Raw genomic sequence first — 27938 nt, 5'->3', positions numbered from 1 at the left:
GCACACATTTTTTTCATCCTCTGGAAAATGACTTGTGGGAATGTAGAAGCTATTAATATTAATGAATTGCTTGCAAAACTAGCGACCCTTGGCAGAACTTAAAAAAGGAAAGCGGAATTTTACATTTTCCCATTTCTATTCACAGCTAATGGTAAGTGACTAACATATAATGAGAATTTCTCCAGGTCACATTCTTACAGAACTGAATGGAGGTGGTCATGGTGGTATAAAGGCAGCAGGGTCACTGGTTGTAGGCTTGTCTGAAGAGGTGGGTTTTCAGGTTTCTTTTGAAGGTTTCCACTGTAGGTGAGAGTCTGATATGTTGGGGTAGCGAGTTCCAGAATGTGGGGGATGCACGGGAGAAATTTTGGAGGCGATTGAATTTTGGAGGCGATTGTGGGAAGAGGTGAGGAGAGAGGGAGGTCTTGTGAGGATCGGAGAATGCGTGTAGGGATGTATCTGGCATATGAACACTTGTTCATGATAACTGGCCCAGGTAATCTATCAGCCGATGAACGAGCAACATCTGATTGGCATCTTTCATCAGGATGTAGGATACCGAATAATTGGCAGCACATCTTCCTGTGTAATCAGTGATGTGTTGTTGATCATCTATAGAAGAGAATTAGGGAGCAACGACTGCAGTAGCAATAGTTTTTCTCTCATTCAAAGTTTGCATCAGGTAGTGTAATACAACCCAAAGTTTCAATTTTTTTTACTATTTATTTTATTTAGGATCAAACTAATTAAAAAAAAAAAGGAAACAGGTATTTTCCAACCATCGATAGACTTTACACAAGAAGTAAACTTTAATCGTGTTTTCTTTATCCATGTTGAGAAAGGTTAGCCCTTTTGAACTGAATACTTTGTCTATTATTGAATATTTAATGCCTGTATTTTTTTATTATTTTTATTTGTAAATTTCTGTTGACAGATAATGGTAAGTGATTTGGATTCAATTGGATTTTCTCCAAAGGAGAAGTAGGGAGTAAATTCTGACTGTTTTTATCATTTGTATTTTTTGTTATGTATCTTTTATTATTTATTATTCTCTAAAATAAAAAATAAGAGCGATATTGATATAATCCAGAAAAAAAAAAATTTGTTATTTTAGCATTTTTAAAATTCTATTTTAATAATAAGAAAATCTTATTACATTTCAATTTTTTCTTTCCATTATATATTTTTTTTAGACATGATCATTTTGTCTATTCATTTATTACGGATTGTTTTATTTGATAGTCTTTTTATTACATTTATTTTTATTCTCTAAAACATTTTTGTTGCAGAATATTGATATAAAGTATGAAATAGAATATAAAACTTTTTTTCCCGTTGTCTCAAGAAAAAGATACTGTGATTACTTTTGCATTTTTCTATAACCTTTATAATTATTACACTCCAGAAATACATCCAGGCCCCTCTTGAACTCTTTAAGTGAATTCATTATCACCACCTCCTCAAGCAGAGCGTTCCATAGTTTCACTGCTCTTACCGTAAAGAATCCTCTTCTATGTTTGTGTACAAACCTTCTTTCCTCCAGACGCAGAGGATGTCCCCTCGTCACAGTCACTGTCCTGGGGATAAATAGATGATGGGATAGATCTCTGTACTGACCCCTGATATATTTATACATAGTAATTAGATCTCCCCTCAGTCGTCTTTTTTTTTTAAACAGAATAACTTTCATTTTGATAATTATTCAGGGTACTGTAGTCCACCCATTCCAGTTATTACTTTAGTTTCACCCCTCTAAACCATCTCTAGGTTTGCAATGTCTGTTTTCTTTACAGGAGCCCAGAATTGTACACAATACTGATTTGTAAAGTGGCAGGACTATGTTCTCAACTCATGCATCTATGCCTATTTTTTATGTAATCCATAATCTTATTGGCCTTGGCAGCAGCTGTCTGACACTGTTCTTTGTGTTTGAGAGTGCTGTGTCCAGAATGTTCAGTGTATTTATATGAGGGCAACTTCAATCATGCTACTCTCCCTTGCCTCCTGCTGATAACAGCTGACAGGGGGAAACCTAGGGGCATAACTACCATAGCGGCAGACCATGCGACTGTTAGGGGGCCCAGGGCAAGAGTAGTGTTGAGCGCGAATATTCGAATTGCGAATTTTTTTCTCGAATATCGCAATTTCGAGATTTCGCGAATATTTAGAATATCGTTCTATATATTTGCGAAATCGAATATTCGTTTTTTTTCTTTTTTTTTATATTATATTTTTTTCTTTCCCACTTCCCTAAAGTTGTTCTTACCTGTCCTTTGGATTCCTGGCTTCCTGGCTGCTCCAGTCAGTGGCGTTTTCAACTTACTGCTATATTCCATATTAGCTAAATTACAATCTAATCTATATGTGTATTTTACGAAATTTCGCAATAGTCGCAATTGCGATGCGAGTAATATAACACGAAATATTCGCATGAAGATTTCAACTTAGCACTGCTATACTCCATATTCTAGCCTAATATGGAATATAGCTGTGCTAAGTTAGCACTGCTATATTCCATATTAGGTTAGAATATGGAGTATAGCAGTGCTAAGTTGAAATCTTCATGCGAATATTTCGTGTTATATTAGTCGCATCGCAATTTCGACTTTTTCAAATGTTCTTAATATTGCTCTAACTTCGTCTTTTAGAAATTTCGTAATATTGCTCTAACTTCGTCTCTTAGAATATTACGAATATTCTAAAAGACGAAGTTAGAGCAATATTACGAAATTTCGTAAAATACACATATAGATTGTAATTTAGCTAATATAGTGCTATAATCCCTTTTTTTTCCTGTATTTTTTTTTTGCCTCTTCTGAACTTAAGTTTTGTAAAATATGTACACTATTAAAAATTATTACTATAGCAGTATATTAGCTTAAATACAATCTATGTGTATTTTACGAAATTTCGTAATATTGCTCTAACTTCGTCTTTTAGAATATTACGAATATTCTAAAAGACGAAGTTAGAGCAATATTAAGAACATTTGCAAAAGTCGAAATTGCGATGCGAGTAATATAACACGAAATAGTCGCATGAAGATTTCAATTTAGCACAGCTATATTCCATATTCTAGCCTAATATGGAATATAGCAGTGCTAACTTAGCACAGCTATATTCCATATTAGGCTAGAATATGGAATATAGCAGTGCTAAGTTTAAATCTTCATGCGACTATTTCGTGTTATATTACTCGCATCGCAATTTCGACTTTTACAAATGTTCTTAATATTGCTCTAACTTCGTCTTTTAGAATATTCGTAATATTCTAAGAGACGAAGTTAGAGCAATATTACGAAATTTCGTAAAATACACATATTAGCCTAGCCATAGTCATTAGCATAGGAACGTTGCCTTATACTATCAAGATAAATTTTCGCAATATGCGAAAAAATAATTTCGCGATAATTGGAATAATTGCGAATATTCGATTTCGACGAATATAACATATCGCGAAATCGAATATGGCACCTCCCGCTCATCACTAGGCAAGAGGAGGCCCAGTCTTAGTTGGGATTATCTCCTCTTATACTGGGGTTGAAAACTTGGTCAGGACTCTGCCCTGAAAAGGAACAACTTTTAGCAAACGAAGCAGTGGAAAAAATGGCCCAAGGATCATTGAAAAGTGTTTAGGAAGAAACTCTTCTGTCCTGTGTGGGGGGCCTGGTTTGATCATTGCTATGGGGCCCTTACTTTTCTATGTATGCCACTGGGGAAACCTATCACAATCAGGTAGCATGGGAGACAGACTTCACATAGGAATGCACTTAGTTTCTCAAGTGTGAAGGACAGAAGTTCTGTGTCACTGATCTATCACTTGCTGCCCTTAGATAGAACTCAAAGCAGAGCAGTGCATTGTGACATTGCTACCCCCTCTGTATCTGCAACACCTAAGACATCATAGGGATTCTAGACCTCATTAGCGGAACCATATCAGGGGGAAGAAGGAACCAAATTGGCCGTAAACCCATAAATGAACATCTACTTCAGTAGGCACTAACAAGGCATTCGCAAAAGTATCCACATGATTTTTTACTAATAAGGTATTCTGGATTATATAGAAGAAATGCTTGAGTGCTTCATTAAAGGGGTTGTCTCACTTCATCAAAGGGCATTTATAATATAGAGAAAGTTAATATAAGGCACTTACTGGCTCTACTAATTTTCCCATCGCATGATACACTGCTCGTTTCCAGGGGTTACGGACACTGCTGCAATATGGACAATCACAAAATATTAGTAAGGGCCTTGTATTAACTTTCTCTACATAATAAATACCATTTGCTGTAGTGAGACAACCCCTTTAAGGAAAGAGACACACATAACATAAATAACACCTGCCAGAGTAACTTTCTTTTAATTTATTTATTTTTTTGAAGGTGGTCATCTCATTCCCCTCATTTCGGGATATATTGAGCCAATAGGAAAGGTAAGGAAAAAACCCAAGTCTGTGATCTAAGTCTGGATCAGTAGACCTAAAGGAGGTTCTCTACAATGCAACAGTATGACAAACTTCTAAAATAAAATCTCTATTGTAAAAATAATCAAAAAATGTACACCTAAAATTGACCTAGAAACTTTAGATTCCTGTTAAAGGGGTTGTGCAATGGGTAATAAAATGACGCTCACCTTCTCCTAATGCAAGAAGGTGTTGGCAACCGCAGACCAATGGTCAGAAATCCAGTTTCAGAAAGCCAAATCCGGAGCCTTTGTTAAAATCATCCAACTTTTATTTCATCTTCTGAATAAAATTACTTGCTTAGTAGTAGTTCATCCATGTACCGTTAATTTTTTTCAGAAGAAAAAATAAAAGTTAGATTTTTTATTTATTTTTTCAATTCTTTATTAAAGAAAAAAGGAAACATACAGGTAAGTAAGAACAACAAAGTTCACAGGCACTGCCCAATTATCCAAAGGCTAAATTGACGACAGTGGTAAGTTATTTACTGATAGAAGATGGGTTTACTATTATGTTCCCAGAGAAGGAAAGTCTCCAAATGATTAAACAAAGGTCACAAAAATTTTCCGAAAGGAGGTCCATGCTTGCTAGCGGCTTCTATACTTGGTTATCGTACGACTCTCCCATGCTACAATCTCCTCAAATGTGTATATTTGATCAACCTTTCCCATCCATTGAGATATAGATGTTAGATCAGTAGACAGCCTGAAATGCAGAATCAAAAGGCGGGCTGCACTTAGGAGGGACCTGAAAAGTGGTGAGGGATCCCTAATAGAATCGGTGGGCGAGATTCCCAACAAGGCCAATTGAGGCGAGATCGCAACTGATAGGTTACAAATCTTATTGCAATTGCCAAAGATCTCAGACCACCAAGTCTGGATCAGAGGGCAGGACCACCAAATATGGATAAAGGATCCTCTCTGTTTTAGACATCTCCAGCAGGTATCCGACCCACTGGCATTATATAAGCAGATGATGTTAGGAGTTTTTTTTTACCACCTAGTGAGGATTTTATAACCATTCTCCTGTGTTCGGACAATTTGGAAATCTTGTGAGGCGTCAAGAAAAGGCGTGATATTTCTGACGGGGTAAAGGAGATTCCTAGATCTCTCTCCCAGAGAACAATGAACGCTGGTTTTGGCATGAGCAGGGAGGTACATAGCTTCTTATAAATCTTAGATCAGTTTAGTATGCCGATTTTGGTCCGCAACTAATCCCTCAAACCAAGTCAAAGGGCACATCAAAGCTTGTTTAGGCACATGTTTAGAGAAAAAGGAGCGCAGGAACGATATTAAAGGTGGACAAAACCTACCCTCAGGGAAAAGCTGTGATATATCTTCTCCCCCCAAAACCTTGCCATCCTTGTTGAATTGAGCTATAACTGGCTGTGTTGAGTTACGTATGGAATGAGGTAGACTTTCAAGCAAAGCTAAGGGTGCATGGGCTAAGATGTCTAGTATTTGAATCAAAAGCCAGGTGGGGGATGGCACAGTGGGATGACTGAAACCATCTCCATGCTGGAAGTGTGGTTTTAACCATTGGGTTGAGGGACCTGTCTAAACATGGAAAGACACCTGTCCCCACTAAGAGACCAGTAAAGGGAGATCCAAAGTATGCCTGCTCCTCAAGACCTGCCCAGAGGTCGAGCGAACCAGTTAACCACCCTCGATAAAAGAATGGCTTTCCCATATAGCTCCGGATCAGGTAGGCCGATCCCACCATAGGGCTTGGGTTTACTGGGAGTGGAGTATGCTAGATGTGCCCTCCTTCCTTCCCATATAAAGGTCCAGATTCGCTGTTTCACTGAAGCATAATATGATCTCGGCACAGGGATGGGTAAGACCTGCTGCAGGTATGTCAGTTTATACAATATGAGTGATGTAACAATATTTTTCCTGCCAAACCAGGATAGCATGGAAGTATTTAGTGTGGAGAGCTGGTCCGTTTGTATCGATTGTAACAGAGGGATATAGTTTAGTTGGAAAAGTGACGAGGGATTGGGACCTATTTTCACTCCCAGATAGATAATATATGGGGTGTCCCAGTTAAAAGGGGAGTTAGCTATCGGATTGTGTTTGACTGAGCGAGGGAGGTCTATGCTTAGTATATGGGATTTATTCATGTTTATTTAAAAATTGGAGAAAAGGCTAAACTGTTCCAAAATACGATATATACAAGGCAGGGCGTTTGTTGGATTAGTGGTCATAATGAGCAGATCATCTGCAAAAGCTGCAACTTTATGTTCCTGATGTCCCATTAGGACTCCCTTGATCTCACTTTCTCTCCTGACCGCCTGCAACAAGGATTCCATAACTAGCACGAATAGTAAAGGGAATAAGGGGCATCCCTGTCTGGTGCCATTCCAAATTATAAAGGAGGGTAAAAGAGTGTTGTTTATGATGATTGAGGCTAAAGCATGTGAATTAAGGGAGAAGACTGCTTTAATAAATTAATCGGGGAGCCCAAATGTTAACATCACTATCCACATATAATCCCAGCTAACTCAGTCGAAAGCCTTCTCGGCATCAGTGCTGAGAAGGACCAGAAGGTGTTTAAGTCTCTTAGAGTGGTAGATAGCATTAAGGACTCTGGTAGTATTGTCCCTGCCCTGAATAAAGCCTACTTGGTCTTTGTGAATCAAGCATGGTAGAAGCTGGGACAAATAGGTGGCCAACATTTTAGCTAGTAGTTTCAAATCTAAGTTTAACAGGGATATCGGACAGCAGTTTGCACAATGAGACCTATCCTTCAAAAATCAAAGGAGGATAGCAGTACCTGTCATAAATAAAAAAAGTGGGACCGGATGGGTCAGCGGACTTGGGGCCCCCAATCTTGACCATTGTGAGTCCAAAAGGCTAAATAGATCAGGCTGTGAGGGTATAGCTAACAGCAGAGCAGCGCTTCACACAGCCATCTTCCTCCAGCGCAGGCTATGCCCCCCAAAGTTGGATGATTTTAACAAAGGTTCCGTATTTGACTTTCTGAAACTGTAAATATTGATAGCCTATCCTCAGGATAGGTCATCAATATCTGATCTGCGGGGTCAGACTCCCGGCACCTTTGCCAATCAGCACTTTCAAGTGGTAGCACTGACTCTACAAGTGAGATGACAAACAGGTAATTTTGAAGTGGAGAAATGCTTACACAAGACCAATTACTGCTTCAAACAGCTGATCGTAGGGTATGCCGGGAGTCAGACCCCTGTCATTCTGATATTGATGACCTATCATTAGAGATGAGCAAAGTTCTTAAAAATTAGATTTGGCTGCTTTGCCGAATTTTGAAATAAAATTTGCTTTGTGACAAATTACTTTGGCCATCTTGCTTGGAGATCTAGAGCGAAATCTCACATGGCTCATAATGACGTCATAACATTGGCCAGCGTGGTGACATCATACGTTACAGTGCACGAGATACTGTATCGAGCGGGATGTTAAAGCAAGATGGCTGTGGTGGCCTCTTTGCGCTCAAATGAATGAGGTAAATATGATATTTATTTATTTTTACCGCCATTTCAGGGAAAATCGATTCGTTACCACAAAGCACAAGGAATTTCGGCTTCAAATTTTTCCTGAAATTCGGAACGAAGTCCACTTCGTTAACTTCGATTCGCTCAACACTACCTATCATATTTACACACTGCAATAATCCTTTTAATTATGTTCTCTTTTTTCCCTTGAGGATTCCTTCATCACTCTATTCATATGTAGGACTTTGCTTCTTGATGTCTCATAGGAACTGACCTTATTTAGCCAAAACAACATGAAGAACAAGACACTTGCAACTGAATTTATCTTGCTGGGCTTCTCCAAGCAATTCACAATCAATGTGATCTTATTTGTGTTGTTTTTGATGATTTATGTGATGACAATCATAGGAAATATTCTTATAATGCTTATCATAATCATCAACCGTCAGCTACACACCCCCATGTACTTCTTCATCAGCAAGCTCTCCTTCATAGACTTATGCAATTCTTCTTCTGCTGTACCCAAAATGTTGATGGACCTATTGTCTAATCAACGAACAATATCCTTAGTGGCTTGTCTCACCCAAGTTAACCTCCTGCTTCTAATTGGGGCAACTGAGTGTTTGCTTCTCGTCCTAATGGCCTATGATCGATATCTGGCCATATGTCTACCTCTCCACTACTCAGTTATGATGAGGTGGAGTATATGTCATAGACTTTCTGCTCTAATTTGGGTATTCAGTTTCATCTTTATCATGCTCCCTCTGTTACTGATGCCTGTAGCCTTATGTTATCCTAACCAGATTAATCACTTCATGTGTGAATCTCTTGCCGTGTTACATTTATCATGTGATAAAAATTACATCAAGGAACTTGTGATATTTTCATTGAGTTTTATCACTATTCTCCTCCCCTTTGTATTAATTATAATGTCTTATGTTTGCATTATCATCTCAGTATTAAAGATCCGGTCCGCTGGAAGAGCTAAGGCTTTCTCTACTTGTATCTCTCATGTGACAGTTGTGGCCATGTACTTTGGAACGGGTATGGTAGCATATATGGGGCCATCGCCAGAGAACTCTTCAAACAAAGGGAAATATGTTTCCATTTTCTATATTGCTATTGCACCCTTACTAAATCCACTCATTTACAGTCTGAACAACACAGAGGTGAAGAAAACATTTACAAAGTTATTATTAAAATGTGTGATGTCCCTATAACTTAAATTAAACATCCATTGATGATAATAGTCACATCGCTGACCAAAATATTAAAATTTATGGCTGGAAATGTAATCAGGAGAGTGAGTGATTTGATTGCTTATGCCACATGTATGAAACCAGAATCCTTTTCCCTAAAAGGTCTTACTGTAAAGGCTTGGCATTACACAGCTGCCAAGGCCACCATTCACATACCCTGCAGGTCAAGCCTAACATCACTTTTAGATTTTTAGTGGGAGACCTGGCCATAATCATCTTTGGATGCACACTCAAGATAAATTTTAGGGCATTTTCCAGAACTACAAAATTGAAGACCTGTTCTTAGCATAAGCCAACACCAGATTAGTGGGACTTTGACTCTCGCAACATTGAGTTCTGTACTTTTGGTAACATTTGTGTCTGATATTATAGCTCAGTCTCATTCACAGCGGCAACAAAAAGTACATAGCTTCTGCATGTCTGGTTAACAATGAAGGTAGGCAGCATTAGGTGTTGCACTCTGGCCCTTTCAATTACTTAATCGGTGACTGTTTGCCCAGAGGGGCACCTCCACTGTTCTGATAAGAATGATCTATCGAACAGTTGGCCTTCAGTTTCTTTGTCCCAGAGCAGCCCTGTTGAAATGTACACTTGATAATTAAATGTTTTAATTTGTTTACATAAAAAAAAAAAGTTATCATAGGAAACAAGCAAAATATTCTTTTAGATAAATGGGTAGAATTAATCCCACCTTCAACATCTAGCATTGGACTGCCCCCCCTCCCAGATTGCCAGAGGATCCTGCAGTGGGAGAAATCTCAAAACCCATTGAAGATATGTGCAGAGGATGAGCGGCAGTGGCCCTGATGAGATGTTGGGTCACATTGTATTCCTGCAGGCCATTGCTCCCTGGGGATTGGTGCAGTGCAAATGTAGTTTGAAGAATGAGGCCAGAAATTAACGTAAAACAATTTTTTTCACTAAGTGCGAAATATAATTTGTAGTACAGTACAGACCAAAAGTTTGGACACACCTTCTCATTCAAAGAGTTTTCTTTATTTTCATGACTATGAAAATTGTAGATTCACACTGAAGGCATCAAAACTATGAATTGACACATGTGGAATTATATACATAACAAACAAGTGTGAAACAACAGAAAATATGTCATATTCTAGGTTCTTCAAAGTAGCTACCTTTTGCTATGATTACTGCTTTGCACACTCTTGGCATTCTCTTGATGAGCTTCAAGAGGTAGTCCCCTGAAATGGTTTTCACTTCACAGGTGTGCCCTGTCAGGTTTAATAAGTGAGATTTCTTGCCTTATAAATGGGGTTGGGACCATCAGTGGCGTTGAGGAGAAGTCAGGTGGATACACAGCTGATAGTCCTACTGAATAGACTGTTAGAATTTGTATTATGGCAAGAAAAAAGCAGCTAAGTAAAGAAAAACGAGTGGCCATCATTACTTCAGTCAGTCAGTCAGCTGAAAAATTGGGAAAACTTTGAAAGTAAGGGCTATTTGACCATGAAGGAGAGTGATGGGGTGCTGCGCCAGATGACCTGGCCTCCACAGTCACCGGACCTGAACTCAATCGAGATGGTTTGGGGTGAGCTGGACCGCAGAGTGAAGGCAAAAGGGCCAACAAGTGCTAAGCATCTCTGGGAACTCCTTCAAGACTGTTGGAAGACCATTTCAGGGGACTACCTCTTGAAGCTCATCAAGAGAATGCCAAGAGTGTGCAAAGCAGTAATCAAAGCAAAAGGTGGCTACTTTGAAGAACCTAGAATATGACATATTTTCAGTTGTTTCACACTTGTTTGTTTTGTATATAATTCCACATGTGTTAATTCATAGTTTTGATGCCTTCATAGTAATGAAAATAAAGAAAACTCTTTGAATGAGAAGGTGTGTCCAAACTTTTGGTCTGTACTGTACATCCATTAGTAGTTGATTCAAAGTGCAGTTTCTGGCACCAGTAAGTTGAGATGGAGGCAGGCTGGATGGATGCAACTTAACACTAGTGGGTATACATGTCTACTGTCAGGTTTAGACTTGACTGTACCTGAACTAGTAGGACTTTTGGGTGATGAGTGTCTAAGCTGACTAAAGAATAAAAATCTACTTTCTTTTATACAAAAATTACGCAGAACATTGCCTTCTATTTTCAGCGCTGCTAAAAAAGGTTCAGAAAAATCCTCTATCTCCTAAGCTGTAGTCCACCATCTTTCAGCATTATCTGAAATGCAGGATTTGTCTGTCCACTCTGCTGTCTTGTCGCAAGTGTTTTCGTGAAGGTAAATTGGTTTCTCTGGAGAATATTTACAAGGAGCAGGAGCACAGAAGTGTGCTTTACCTCTCTTCCACGACTACACAGGAATTCCCCTTCCTGGCAGGCCACTTCTACAAAGTGGGCAGGACAGGGTGGTTAGTTCTATTCCTGCCAACCTTTGGCCATACACTCCTCCTCTTACTGGAATGCAGAGTCAATACATCAAATTACAATGCAGTACATATGAAACATTAAACAATTGCACATACCACTTTGTCTGTGGTACTGCATATGGAGTTTGAGCCTCAAGAATAATTTTCACTGGCGGGCCCAAGGAACCCCAGTCCAACACGGATAACACCTATGAAATGTGTATGTCTGAATGTAGCATGTGACAAATTGACATTATCCTAATTTCCTTACTTATATAGAGGTATTCCATCCCTTGACTTTATCACCCTTTCACAATATAAATTTTATGTGGATTCCCAACAATTACAAGGGCAGGAAAACTCATCCTTCCCTCTTCACCAGCACATCTATTTTGGAAACGATTTTATTTCACTTAGACTTGAATTTATCTGCACATCCTTTTGCCAAGAGAGCATTGCACAGCCAATAAGACTCCCTATGCCTGCTCTGGTGCTCTCTGCACCATGTCTGCTGGTTGCTTGGGCGTTGCATGCTGGCTGCAGCCTTCTTAGAGTGTGAACTGTGTCCTGTGAATATTCTGTTCCTTGTGTCTGTATCACCATATGGTTCACTGTGACACTGTGTTGCCATGTAGGCTGTCTGTTTGTGCGACGCACGGCAATGGCAAGGGGTCCCTTTAAGAGAAATAGGTGTACTTGTTTTCGTGATGCCAGTTTCAGTGAAGCAACAAGGGTACAGGGCCCCTTTTTAGTGATAGTAGTAGGTGGTATCCAGGTGTAGGAATGCCAGAGTGGTATAGGGTAGCCTATAATGTCACTTAATGTTGGTGCATGTGCCACGGTGCTCCTACCTGGATACACTGGACCCCAGGTGTTGTCTTCCAAAGCAGAGCAAGAGGTAGGTGATGAAGGGGAGGAAGAAATAAATTGATTCAAGGCTTTGTGATGAAGTCGATAACAGCTTTACATGAATAAACTTTTCTCCAAACAGACTCAGGCTTAGTCTTGGTTCCAGCAGGCTTTGGCATTAACTGTGGCAGGCAAACTCCTTTCTGCTGTCTGTTGCTCTCTGGCTCTGCTGTGCTGACAGGCTAGCTGTATAATGTATCTTTCTCTGGGTGCTGCAACTTCTCACTTGGTAGTCTGACTCTGCATAATGCTATACCAGGGAGTCTCCCTCTCCTGGCTCTTGAGGCTCCAAGCTTCTGCCTCATATCCAGATGAGCTGAAGGTGCTCCAGCTGTCCCGGGCATGGCACATCCAGCAGGGATGGGCACCTGATTCCTTCCCCTAGAAGGGGGTAACTACAACTGAACCTAAACTAAAACTCCTCCCTCCCTGCCCCAAGTGGGGAAAACACCTACCACACCACAGAGGGGGTTGTTAGAATGGAAGGGAAGGTTCCATTCTCTGTCCCTGTAGCTCCTCCATTTATGCTGCCACCTGCTGTTGAACCAGGCACATTACATGAAAACATAAACAGTTTTAATAAAATAGATATGCACAGTGTGACAGTCCTACAATAAATACACAGAATGACATTAGGTTAACCATAGAAGATAGTAGTGAGGTGCAGAAGTGGTAATGCCACTTTGGGGTGTTACATACACCCTTACTTAAAAGTCAAGCCACCCTCGGCTTGTGCTTAGGATATATACATATATATATATATATATACATATATATATATATATATATATATATGCTCTAAGGGTACCTGGGAAAAATTTAAGTGCTACAGTACATGAAAATACACATACATGGACTGAGAGATAAGACGGCTACCAATGGGTTCCTGCCTGTGTGAGTAGGGAGTCTAACGACGGTTTTCACACTCAGAACGAACCGACCAAAAAATGCACTAAGTGCTCAATACTCCACGACGTGGCCAAAGTCGTATATGGAGCGTGGTAGTGTCATATACTATAATCCCTCCACATGCTATGATACGCCCACAAACAGAAGGGTGGCTTTATCCTGTATTTCCTTCCTAGCACCAACGTCTAGTCATGCTTTATGCTTTGTCACCTTGATGACTGACCAGGTAGCTTTTACACATTTTCCTTTAGCTTGGCAATGCACAAGACCTAGGGATATAAATAACCTTAACAAGGCCTTAAAACATATACACATTAGGAGGATGAGGCATTGCTCTCCAATTTCTCCAGACTCATAGTAGCAGCGGGTTACCCTTGACGATGACAGATCTACTTGTGACTTACCACTAGGTTTCCCCTGTGTAGCAATACAATACAATACAATGTCTAGGCTATCTAGCTAATCCAAGGTCAAGTAAAGAACCATTAGTATTTAATGTTATCAGAGACAGACCCTTTGCAGACCCTTCTGCAAAGGGTCTGCAAAGGGTCTATAAATTCCTACTGCCTCTCAGCTGGAGTTCCTGAGAGGCTGTGGACAGGTGAGCTCTTTGCACCAGTTCACATGCGGTGCTGGACGGTGGCCGTCGCTGCTTCTGTGCTGTGCTGGTGGAGTGATGGAACCCGGGGCCTAGGTGGCTTTGCCGCTCAGTGAGGGCGCTGTGTGGCTCCTGGATCCCATTGCGTGCTGGAGCGGTGTGGAGGCGCGATGGTCGCCGCACGGTGCCGTGCCAAAGTTAGAGTAGGTCCCCACTTGAAAGAGGCAACCTTGTTGCGGTAAGTGGGCTTATGCTCTTTGATCAAACTGTATACTAATGCCTCCTAATAGTGCTGTATAGCCATGTTTTATCATGCTGAAAATTGAAAACAGTTGTCATATCAGAAGTATAGGAATGAGAATGTGCGCTTTAGATTTTCTCTAATACATGAATACAATATTTAATAGTGTTGGGTGAGCATGCTCAATAGACAAAATATAATCACACAAAGGCTGTTTGCTAAAAAGCAGGTATGTGCAAACCAACAATCTATCCATAAGACAGGTAGTCAGCATACTTTACAAGGAAAAGCCTTGTGTGCAATGAGACATTCAAGCCCATCTGACTGAGAGCTGGTAAGCCTCAAAGATGCTTGATCTGAGTTGGATGGCTTGGGGTACCTGTACACCTAGACCATTATGATTATGGTGACAAAAATTGTAAAAAATGTTTTGGATGCCAGCTAACTCTTCTCTCACTGCTTAGGACGGTTGCATAAAAATGTTCAGTTTTCTAATTGTCCTAACAAGTATATTCAATGACCTTTCTATACAGTTTTTTTCATGTAGGCTCATTTAGATAAACATGGGCATATGGGAAAGACATGCAGATTAGCAGAATCTGTTTTTCAGCTGAAACACTATTTGCATGTCTTTCCCATATGCCCATGTTTATGCAAATGAGCTTCTCGGCCTGTTGACTAAGATCAAGGTCCTTGTGGGTACCCCCTGCACTCTGCCTTTGAGCATCGTTGATTAAATTCAGCTTTAGCTCACTGCTGCCATTAGGTGTAGGGCTATTTCCCAAGGAACAAGAGTGTTCTAGTCTTCGACCTCTTCTTGGCCTGTGGCCTAATAGTCTTGGTGTACGACGTTAGACAGTGCTTACTTGGATCTCGACAGCCGAAGACGACTATTGGAAGATTTTCTCTGACTGCGATCAAAGAGAAGACTTTGCGAAGACTCGATGAGGAACCTCGACGACGAGGACTGAAGACTTTGGCCTGAAGACTTGGGCCTCGGGGCACCCTGACTAAGAAAAGAAGCTCGGCGAAGACCTTCCCCGGAAGAAGCTCTGCCCAGCAAGAAGGAATCTGCATAGCTCTGCCCCCTGTGGCAAAAGGGACACTTTTGTGAAGCACCTTCAGGGAGAGGAAGGAGTGAAGGAAGAAGCCATGGCCTCAACCTCCAAGCCTACCAAGACCAAGAAAAATGCTTCAGAACAGAAGAAGGCCACAGTAGAGACCCACCAGAATGCTTCAACCTCCACATCACGGGCTTCTGACCCGGCGGCAACCATCCCTCCGAAGCAACAGAGTGACAAGAACCACAGCCCCGGCTCCCCACCCCTGGAGCTGTGGATGAGGCAGACTGCTGAAGCTAAAAGAGGTGGATGGGAAAGTGCTGGACATGAGCCAGGACGTGTTTGGCAAGCCCGAGGTGGTGAGCATCCATTAATTCATCACCAGGATGTTCTACATCACCTTCGCCTCTGTGGCCATATGTAAATAGTACTGGGAGATGGTCAAAGCGGCGAGCCCGCACTCACCTTTCAAGTGCTTCGTGGGCAGCTGCCCAGTCCAGAAGGAAGAGAGGAGAGTCTCAATGCGGAACCCACACATCCCAGGCAAGGATATCGCCACCTACCTGAAGCGGTTCTGCACTGTGGTGAGGGACCCCACCCACATCTTGGATGGAAACGGCTTCTGGACAGGCAAGTGGTTAGTCATCATCTGTCTGAACAGGTATGCCACAGACCTGGACGGTGTGCAACACCTGCCCCCGACTTTTTCTTTGGGCAACTCTCAAGCGCTCATCTACTACTCCGACATGCCGCAGACCTGCATGAAATGTGGCAAAAAGGGTCACAGGCTGAGCGACTGCAAGGATGCGGCCTGGGCACGAAACCCGGGACTGCCCTAAGAAGACAGCATGCAACATGTGTGGACTGGCTTCACATAACTAAAAGGACTGCCCAAAGAGAGAACGCACCTGGGCAGCAGTCGCAGCAAGAGTGCCGGCCAGCGGGAACCTCACCCCAGCCGCAACTCCGGCAGCAGCAAGACCTAAAGTGAAGCAGTCCTAGAAGAAAGAAGAGGGTAAGCAGACACCTGCCCCAGGCCAAGCTCCCGTACCCTCCCCTCTCCGCCCATCCTCCTCCCGCTCCGTCATCACCACCACTGAGGATATCCATATCCATCTGCCCGTTGCCTCAGTGGCACCTTCCACCACTACCCTCCACCATCCCAACCCACCCCATTGCCACCACTGCAGCAGCATTAACCCCTCCTCCAGCTGCTGCAGCCCTCTCTATGGATGAATTTCCCCCTCTTGCATCCCCAGGTGTCAGCCAAAGAAAAGGGAAGAGAAAGGAGAGGGACAGCCCCGTCGCTGACCACTCCAAGAAGAAGATGGTCGAGGTAGCGGAACAGTCACTATCCGACAAAGAAGAAGAAATTAAGCAGCAGGTGGAAGAACCGGTGGCCGCCAACGAGGCACACGACCAGCAAAACCTCCTGACCACTGAAATTCTCAACGAGATCGACGTGGAGAAAATAGTGGCCAGCTGGGCAACCACCGATCCGCAAAAAGTGTGCCTTGTCCCCCTCTAGGTCCTACAACCATCTGGCCAGGTGGTGGTCCCATGGCCCCTCCTAATGGTCCGGTGGCGGCGACTGTAAGTCAGCTGGGGTTGCCATCCTCAGTGAAAGCACTTTTACATTTGACTCTGTCCAGGAGCTCGTCTGCGGCAGGCTACTTGTCGTAGACGGTTCCTGGGCGGGAGAGCCGGTTAGGCTCATCAATGTGTATGCTTCCCCTGACAAGGGTAAGTGACTGCAGCTCGCTACCACTAGGGCTGTAGTGATGGCCGTGGACTTAAACTGCCCGATCGAGGAGGACGGACGTGGCTCAGGCACTTCGAGCAAGTTAGATGTCAATTCCAAACTGATTATTAAGATGGTGACTGAAGCGTCCTTACAGGACGTTGTGGGCTCTATGGGGAAATGCTCCATTAATTATAGACGGAGCCGACCTGATGGCTCACTCTGTTCTTGGATAGACTTTGTGTTTACCTCTTGGGCAGTCAGGCGGTGTAGGCACTCTATGATACCTTGCTTCTTCTCTGATTACAGAGCCATTCAGGGTCCAGTGCATCCTTGGGAATGGGTTCCCTCCAAGCCCTGGATCCTGGAAGCTGAACTGCGCTCTGTTGAATCGGGAGGATGTTCTTGCAGAGCTTAGAGAGGTCTACATAGCTTGGCGGAATGACAAATGCTTGTTTGATTGGACTAGTGACTGGTGGGAGCATGTTAAATTGCAGTTTCGTTCTTTCCTTCAGGCCAAACAACAACAGGAGTGTGAGAAGAAGAGGGCCTTCAGAAAGCTGCAAGACCTTCACCGGTGCGGCTGGAGCATTAGAGAAAAGCTGGAGGATACCAAAAGGAGCCTGAAAAGGCACTTTGAGGAGGAATCCAAGCAAATCATCTTCCGCTCCAAAGTGGAGAAACTGGAGAAGGGTGAGAAGTGTAACTCGTTCTTTTTCAGAAAACTCCACGGCGGCCACATGCCCAGAATGAACTTCGAGACAAGGATGGCAACACACGATCAGGGAAGGAGGAAGTGATGGGAGTCGTCACAGACTACTACAGCAACCTCTACTCCCTGAAGAACACCGACACGAAAGCCGATGATAAATTCCTGTCAGGTATCACTAACCATCTTGACCCTGCAGATATGGAGGCAATGGATGACCCTCTGACTTTGGGGGAGGTGCTCTCTGCCGCTAGATCCTTTAGGTCTGGCAGGACCCGGGCAGTGACTGCCTCCCAGCGGAGCTCTATGTAGCGCTGGGGGATCTGATCTGTCCGGACCTGCTGGAACTCTGAAGAGATGGTGGTGGAGGGTAAGATGCTGGTTTCCCAACCGGCTGAAGGTTGTCATCGGCAGAATCGTCCACCCGGACCAGACCTGCGGAATTTCTGGTCGCAGGATCACAGACAGCCTTGCTCTCATGAGAGACATGGTACAATACATCAGAGACCGCCGTGTACACGCGGCCCTGGTCAGCCTTTATCAGGAGAAGGTCTTTGACTGAGTGTCTCATGAATTCATGCGCAAAGCTTTGTGCAAGCTGGGTCTAGGCAGGAAGTTCTGCTCGTTTGTTAACCTGATGTACCTTGACATTTTCAGCACGGTGCTGGTGAAAGGATGGAATACTGACCCCTTTCCAGTGCGCTCTGGGGTCAGACAAGGCTTCCCTATTTCACCTCTCCTTTATGTTTGTGTTACAGAACTCTTCACAGAGTCTATCCGGCAGAATGGAGAGATCAGAGGAATCACAGCACCAGGATCAGGACACTACGAGGTCAAGTGCTCGCTGTACATGGACGATGTGACCGTCTTCTGCGCTGATCGGCATTCCGTGACTGCATTTGTCCAGACCTGCGAGGAGTTTGGACAAGCTTCAGGGGCCAAAGCCAACTGCGGGAAGTCGGAAGCCATGCTTTTTGGGGACTGGCAACTGGCTTCTTCTGCCCCTTTCCCATTTACCATCCAATCGGATTTCATCAAGGTCCTGGGAATCTGGTTTGGGAAGGAAGGCTCAGCCCTAAAGTCTTGAGAAGAACGCTTGGCCAAAGTCAACCAAAGAATTGGACTGTGGAGCCTCAGACAACTCACGATTGAGGGCAAAGCACTGGTCCTGCGTAATAAAGTTCGGCCTGTGCTACAGTACACCGCACAGGCATAGCCCCCTCATGTCACAGTTTCCAGGGCCATCAACAGGACAGTGTTTTGCTTTGTCCAAGATTGACAGAGTGAAGCGAGCCATCATGTACAAAGAGCCCCGAAAGGATGGAAAGGGCATTCCGGACCTTCCCACTTTACTGCATATCGCCTTTTTTTGTGATAGCATTCGTCGGACTCTGAGAACAGCAAACGGCTCTGCGGGCAAGGCTATGTCTCGCTTTTTCCTCCTGCCCCTCTGGAGGGGTCTGGGCTGGGACAAGTGGGACGCTCCCTGGTATTACGGAGATGTTGTCAATTTCGTGAGGGAACACCAACTGGAGGGCCTCAAGCCCGACTTGTGGAAACCAAAGACTATCCACAAGCTCATCAGAGCAAAGGATGCAGTGGAGTCAATTCCAGGGATCCATGACGACACCGTAGAGACAGTTTGGACTAATGTGTTGTCAGACAGGTTAACCAACGGGCACAAGGACTTGTCATGGATGGCCATTCAGGGAGGACTGCCAATTCGGTCATTCATGCACGCCCGCATCCTGTGCGAAACTAGGGTACTGCCCCAGGTGTCCTTTCATGGAGGAAACATTGTACCACCTGTTTTAGGAGTGCCCCTTTGTGCAAGGCCTGGAAAATGAACTAAAAGACTCTGTGCCCAGGAACAGCCTGCAATACACTTCGGTGCTGTACGGACTATTTCTTGGGATTCATACTGTTGAGGCCATCCAGGAGGCCTAGCGCCTTATGATCTATTTTAGGGAAGCTATATAGTTAGCCAGGAACTGGTTCATTCTCAGGAGGGAGAACATGTCTGTCCTGGACTGCTGCAGACTTATTTATAGTCTTCTGCGGGATTACAACATCTTGGAAGTTGACGATGAAGAAGAGGACTAAACCCCTCTCCTTCCCCTCTACCCCCGTTTGCTTCTGTCTTCTCAATAAAAACTGAGGGCATGTGATTTCCCCTCCCTACCCCCTCCTTCCCATCCCCCTTCCCTCATCACTGTCTAAATCAGGCATGCTCAACCTGCGGCACTCCAGATGTTGCAAAACTACAACTCCCAGCATGCCCGAACAGCCTACAGCTATCAGCCTACAGCAGAGTATTGTGGAAGTTGTAGTTTTACAACAGCTGGAGGGCCGTAGGTTGAGCATACCTGGTCTAAATGCTTTGTTGAAAGGTTTTGTGATTGAATAGGTATGCTAGTGTAGCATGCATTGTGATGTATAGGGTAGGTTAGCATGGGCTTTACATAACAATGCCATGCTCGCAAAGAAGACTGTAAGTCATTTAATAAGTGCTGCCTCGTGGCCTGTGCTGCGTCACAGTACTAAAGTATGTACAGTACAGACCAAAAGTTTGGACACACCTTGAATGTCTCATTGCACACAAGGCTTGCCATTGTAAGGTATGCTGACTACCTGTCTTATGGATAGATTAATAAAAACAGTACTTCCAGTCAGATGGGATGTGCAGCGAGTCTCCAAAGTGATGTGGGTTCAATTCACATAAAGCATATATGGACAAATGAAACCGCACGTTTTTCTTCCTCCTCAAATAGAGTTATGCTCCCTCTCACCACGCCAATAGGAGACCGGGGTCCACAGACGTCCTTTACTTTAAAACATCCTGTGGAACATCAAAGTGTGCTGATAGTGAAAATACCGCTATTTTGATCTTGTTATCGTTGCGCTATTATACTCACAAGCGCAGGCAGGTTAAGGCACATCAAGTGAAGTCAAGTCTCCTTTTCCCTCTATATCAGCTCAGACGATATATAGTCCTAAGGAAAAGGTTGCTTCCATAGTGAAATACCATCAATAGATGTATAAAAAATGGTTTAATGTACTCACAATGGTCTTTTAAAACAAGCATAAGATGCACATCTCCCGCGTCCTCAAACAGCCCAACCCGGGTTTCGCTCTTATGGCTTCATCAGGGGCATACTCCAAAACCCTCCCCATGACCTTTTATCACAGGTTACCCCTCCCCCCATCCCCTGCACAATACATTCATAAAAACTTGTTCACATAAAACATAAATACCCCATCATAAAACCTCATTAGTCCACCATAACTTCACATCCTGAATCTGTCTAAACTCCATAATATTCCTAATGCCTTATAATGCTCTGATTTTCGTTGGTCTGCATCTCGTAGTACAAACTGATCACCTGACCTCCACCCTTCCATTCACAGGGTCCGCTGAGACAGCCTCCAAACTTTTCTGCCTCAGCCTAAGGTATTTGATCGCGATCTTTCACAGCTACTACTCCTTCAAAAATGCTTTTAAGTCAAACTCTACATTCAGATCTCCTGGTTGTAGAGTATTCATCTCATATATCCACCTTACTTCACATTTGTCAATTTTTGCAAGCGGATCACCTCCTCTCCAATTTCCTTTAAACTGATCGACTCCAGCAAATTTTAACCCCTTTGGATCCTTTTTGTGGGCATTTTTAAAGTGTAGTGTGACTCCATGGGTTTCCAGTCCCTTTTTGATATTTATAATATGTTCCTGCAACCGGATTTTTAATTTTCTCGTAGTGCGACCTATATAATGGAGGCCACACGGGCACGCCAGCATATAGACCACACCAGTGTTTTCACAAAACATTTCTCCTTTGATCTTTAGTTCTTGATCACTTTTATTAGAGTAACTGGTGTTGATCTTTTGTTTTCTATCTTTTTGATATCTATTTCTGCATGCCACACAAAAACCGCACCTTGTAAATTGGTCTTTTTTGCTTTTTTCTGTTCTTTCGGGGATCACACTATGTACTAGACAGTTGCGGATACTGGGTGCCTATTTAAAATGATAGGTGGACATTTTAGAAGCTCCTTCCTGAGTACCGGGTAATTTTTCTGTGTAATCCAATTTTTCTTCACTGCATTTTTTATCAATCCTGAATGTACTGTATATTGGGTCAAAGAAAGCAAACCGAAAATCCTTATTCTCTTTTTTCTTAGAGGTATTCCTCTCATCTCTCTTTGTAGTGTCTTCTATCTCCCTTCTACATTTTTCCAACTTCTCTTTTTTATATCCTTTCTTCACAAACCTACTTTCTATAATCTTAATTCTCCCCATCTGCCCCTTTGGAATGTTGGATAACCACGGGGCATAGTGGCAACTGCTTGTATCTGTATCAATGTATCCATTGACATCTGTCGGCTTAAAAAAGGTTTTAGTTTTAAGCTGGCCATCTTCCATATAAATAGTTAGATCGAGAAAATTCACCGAAACATTACTGACACTGCTGGTGAATTTCAAGTTCCAAGTATTCGTATTCAAGTGGCTAATAACTCTAGTCCTTCCTTTTCTCCTTCCCATATCAAGATACAATCATCGATGTAACGTTTTCAGGTAAGTAACTTACCCAGTACCTGCATTTCTCCTATTATGGGGGTAAGGTGCTCTTTTTCCCATGCTAATATAAAAATATTCGTGAAACTGGGGGCGAATTTCGCCTCCATCGCCGTCCCGACCTTCTGAAGATAAAAAAAAAACATCGAACCAGAAATAGTTATGTCCTAGACAAAATTTGACACAGTCCAGAATAAACTCTGCCTGAACTTTTGTCATGTCACTATCATTGTTGAGCTCCTCTTTAATGGCATCTAATCCAAATTATACTCACCTAAAGAATTATTAGGAACACCATACTAATACGGTGTTGGACCCCCTTTTGCCTTCAGAACTGCTTAATTCTACGTGGCACTGATTCAACAAGGTGCTGATAGCATTCTTTAGAAATGTTGGCCCATATTGATAGGATAGCATCTTGCAGTTGATGGAGATTTGAGGGACGCACATCCAGGGCACGAAGCTCCCGTTCCACCACATCCCAAAGATGCTCTATTGGGTTGAGATCTAGTGACTGTGGGGGCCATTTTAGTACAGTGAACTCATTGCCATGTTCAAGAAACCAATTTGAAATGATTCGAGCTTTGTGACATGGTGCATTATCCTGCTGGAAGTAGCCATCAGAGGATGGATACATATTCTCATTCTGTTTACGCCAAATTCGGACTCTACCATTTGAATGTCTCAACAGAAATCGAGACTCATCAGACCAGGCAACATTTTTCCAGTCTTTAACAGTCCAATTTTGGTGAGCTCGTGCAAATTGTAGCCTCTTTTTCCTATTTGTAGTGGAGATGAGTGGTACCCGGTGGTGTCTTCTGCTGTTGTAGCCCATCCGCCTCAAGGTTGTGCGTGTTGTGGCTTCACAAATGCTTTGCTGCATACCTCTGTTGTAACGAGTGGTTATTTCAGTCAACGTTGCTCTTCTATCAGCTTGAATCAGTCGGCCCATTCTCCTCTGACCTCTAGCATCCACAATGCATTTTTGCCCACAGGACTGCCGCATACTGGATGTTTTTCCCTTTTCACACCATTCTTTGTAAACCCTAGAAATGGTTGTGCGTGAAAATCCGAGTAACTGAGCAGATTGTGAAATACTCAGACCGGCCCGTCTGGCACCAACAACCATGCCACGCTCAAAATTGCTTAAATCACCTTTCTTTCCCATTCTGACATTCAGTTTGGAGTTCAGGAGATTGTCTTGACCAGGACCACACCCCTAAATGCATTGAAGCAACTGCCATGTGATTGGTTGACTAGATAATTGCATTAATGAGAAATAGAACAGGTGTTCTTAATAATTCTTTAGGTGAGTGTATTTTGGTATGATGGTATATAATGACATTACGTCCACTGTTGCCAGCCATGTGTTTTCTTGATAATGTCCCTGATCTTTTATTAGTTTAATGACACGTTTGGTGTCCCTAAGATATGATGGTGCTTTTACTACATATCTTTGTAAAAAATAGTCTATATACTCAGTCACCCTACTAGTAAGAGAATTGAGACTGGAGATAATCAGCCTCCCCAGGGGATTGACTGGTACTTAGTGAATTTTCGGGAGTTGGTAAATCACCGGAGTCACTGGTGCTTTTATCATCAAGTAATCAAACTCATTTTTATTAATGATCTTAATAAGTTTGAGGCATTTTTGGATGTACATAGATACATTAGGAAATTAAATGCTAAATATTGGATCAACCATCATTCTGGAACTCTGAAAAAAAGCCAACAGGAAGAAGACACTATTATTCACACAAAACTAAAAGAGAGATCTTATTTAATCCTAAAAGCAGGGATAGTGAGTGTATTGAAGCTTTAAAAGAGGTCTTTTGAATGAAATAGAACAAATGGATACAAGACCAAAGAGGTACAATTTAACTAAAGATAAAAAAATGAAGCACAGAGGGGCCTGGAGAATAATCACAACATAGTGATAAAACCTGCAGACAAAGGGGGGGGGGGGGGGGGGGTTGTTTTGGATGTAGAAAAATATGAGGCAGAACTACATAGACAATTAAGGGATAAAGATACATACTCACTGGTTAAAAAAAAAAAACCTGTAGAAGAATATAAGATTCAACTACTGAGATTTCTAGAGAAGGGATATAGAGAAAGTTAAGTTACATGTGTTTTTTGTGCAAAAATGTCCCCAAATATGTTTTTAGATGTTCTAAATGACTATTATGCTATTGAAATACAAGATTATGCATGCACCTGAACATATGGTATTCTATGTGAAGCAAATGAAGAGTCGGTGTTCCATTTTGTTTGATACAACAATCCAGTTCCATATATTTATGATGACTTCAACCTCAATTAAAGATAAGGTATATAAGGGTACGTCTGTTCATAGTTGAGTTACCACTGAAGAAGGAGTTAGAAATTATATATACTCCGAAACGCGTTTGGTTTGAACTAATTATTTATAAAGTACCCAAGTGTTTCTCTGAAGAAAAGTACAGATATGTGCAATTGAAACAACAAACAGTATCCTTTCTACAAAACTTTTGCTCACAAGCTTGATCAGCTACAAGGAACAGCTGTCCATGGATCTATATACCCCGGGATTGAAAGCCGGCAAGTTCAACAGGGTCAACACTTCAATTCTCGTGATAACCGCACGAGCAACGACGATCACGCTGAACACAGGTGGGATGCCACACAGCATGAAACTCTATCCGCAGTTTGGTTGCAATAACCGTGAGTGCCCTGTTCTATGCCGATACTTTGAAAGAACATTTTGCAGATATTTGGGGCAAATATAGAGTGGATGAGTGACAATACATACATCATTCCTATCCTATGAACTCTTGGTGAACACACTGAACGTGTCAGTGTCAGGACGCACAGTATATGATCAACTCATTGCTTTTTCTCTGGAAGGATAAATAACAAGATCTAATCTATATCCATCACCCACGTATTATATTGCATTGTCATCTATTTATGTGTCCATTTTTATTTTATTCTTTTATTGTATGGTGATTTTATTGAGTGACATTCCAATCTATGTCCTCTTTTTATATTGCATATAGGCGAACGATATTGTATTTTTATATATTGTATTAGATGTGTAATAAACTACTGTGTTTCCAAATGACCCAGATATTTGGTTGTGCCTATCTACACTATTGATTCTATTTACTTTTGATGATAGGGGGTATCATTTTGATAGTAGCACCCATCTATCTCACATACTCGTGGAGCCACCCAAATTTACATATATTCCTTTTTTACTTTTCAATCCCCCGCTTTTGGGTAGAGCTCACGTTTAAGTGATGATGGCTATCTGGAGTCATGCGGAAAACAAGCGATTGACTATTGAAACATTCACATTTGACACTATGGGCGAGGAAAGTGCAAATCAGGAGGAATCAATGACAGAAATATTTAGGGAGACAGAGAGTTGACTATTAAAACAGTTAAGGCAAAGATGGGAAGTTGTCAATGTAGGATTGGCACACTCAAAACATGCGGAGCCCCACGGAGTTGAAACAATTTATTATAACTACGTTTGATAAAATATGATAAATCAGTGGCATCACCCCTATGAGTGAATGGTGGGTTTTTATATCCCTCACGGTCTTGTGTGGAAAAGGATCATGGGAAAAGAAAGGGATCATGGGAAAATGGTATTCTGGAAAAGAAGGAGTATGGATTGTCCCAATATAGGTCTTCCCCTACCATATTTCTTTTTTTTTTTTTTTTCAATCTTTTTCAATCTTATTCATCCATGATCATTCAAGGATTGATAAATGATATGATTTTCTTAATTTTCAAAATATTTTTATGCATGCGTTTTTGCATGCGGTTTTGCATGCGGTTTTTTTCATGCGTTTTTTTTTTTTTTTTTTTTTATATTTGTTTACATTCCTTACTCCTGAATCTGCTGTAAACCATATTTTCTCAGAATAACATTCATAGATAGTTCAAAGTTCATAAGTCATACGATATTGTTGCTTTTCATACATGCAGTTTTTGGTTGCGGTTATTGTGCGTTTTTTTAAGATTGCGTTTTTTCACCATTTGTTGCATTTTTTGAACCATTTGTTGCGTTTTTTAAAAATTTGTTGTGTTTTTACTTCGAAATGTACTATACCCCATGTTGCATTAAAATAACATTGATATTTAAAATTGTAGGGCAATTTTAGCAGCTTAAAAATGACCTCAAATTGGGTCGGATGGCGATACATCCGACACGTTCAGGGAAGAGTTAGGGGGCGCACGCCCGTGGCCCAGAGAGAGTCACAGTGCTGATAAACAGCCAAACATGCGACTCTCTGTGGACTCACGGGCGGGCGACCCTCCGTCTTATAAAAAGCCAAATATTTCAAGCTCTGAGTTTAGTCCCCTTGGCATCATGCTCCCAAAGTCGTATATACGTCTCGATTCCGCTCTCGACATTTTCTCTATGTGATTGCCCCCCCTCCAGTGTGTGTCTATCTTCTCCAGCGCCATAAATGTCAGGCCTGTACAGCTTTTGTTATGTGTCTCTTTGAAATGTTTAGATAGTGGATTATTTTCGCATCCTTTTGTGATATTGTTGAGATGTTCCGATACTCTCACTTTCAGCTGTCTTTTAGTACGGCCAATATACTGTTTAGGACAAGGGCACTGGATTAGGTAGACCACACTGGAGGAATTGCATGTCAGAGGTTGTTTCACTGTCATCGAGAAGGCATTTTGGGTTGAGGAAATTTCTGTCATTTTTTTGGGAAAATTTAGTTTTCCTACATCCTATGCATGTTCCACATCTAAAGAAACCTTTAGCATTCAGCCAGCCTGATGTGTTTGTTTTCTTCTTTTTGTCCTTTATTGAGGGGGCTATTTGTATACCCAAGTTAGGAGCTTTAGTATATGTAATGAGTGGTTGAGCTGGTAAAATAGGGCCAATTATTTTATCATATAGCACATGGTGCCAATGTTGTTTAATCAGTTGTGAAATTTGTTTCGATTGAGCATTGTAAGGCAGGATTATTCTGAACTCAGAACTTTTATCAAAGTTCTGTGGGGATTTGGTCTCAAAGAAGGACTCTCTGTTCAGCTGTCTTACCTTTCCCAAAGCTTCTTCAAGTATTTTAGCCGGGTAATTCCTTTCTCTAAACTGCAAATTCATTGTTATGGCTTCTTCCTCAAAAATTTTATTTTCAGTACAGTTACGTCTAATGCGGCGGAACTGCCCGAGGGGGACATTTGTGAGCCATCTTGGCAAATGGCAGCTAGAGAAAAGAATAAACCCATTTTTGGATGTTGGTTTGTGATAAGTGTTACACAGGTATTTATTGTCTTTTTTTGTTATTTGTATATCTAGGAAGTCTACCTTTTCTTTGTTCATGCCTGCCGTAAAACGTAAGTTGTATATATTCTTATTTAAGTCTTGCATAAACTGTTGTAGTCCATCCTCACCATTTCTCCAAATGAAAACGACATCGTCGATGTAGCGCCGCCATAGGACCAGGTCGCCCCCAAGCTTGGGGTCTATAAACTGATGTTCCCACTGGGCCAAAAATAAATTAGCGTAGCTGGGGGCGAACCTGGTACCCATGGCGGTGCCCCTCAACTGTAAATAATATTCATCGTTGAAGAAAAAATAATTATGGTGATATATTAACCTGCCTGCAACCAGCTGAAAGTCATCAC

The sequence above is a fragment of the Bufo bufo genome, chromosome 4 (assembly GCF_905171765.1).
Source record: "Bufo bufo chromosome 4, aBufBuf1.1, whole genome shotgun sequence".
Lineage (NCBI taxonomy): Eukaryota > Metazoa > Chordata > Amphibia > Anura > Bufonidae > Bufo > Bufo bufo.
The sequence above is the reverse complement of the archived record's forward strand: the minus strand, read 5'-3'. Positions refer to the sequence as shown.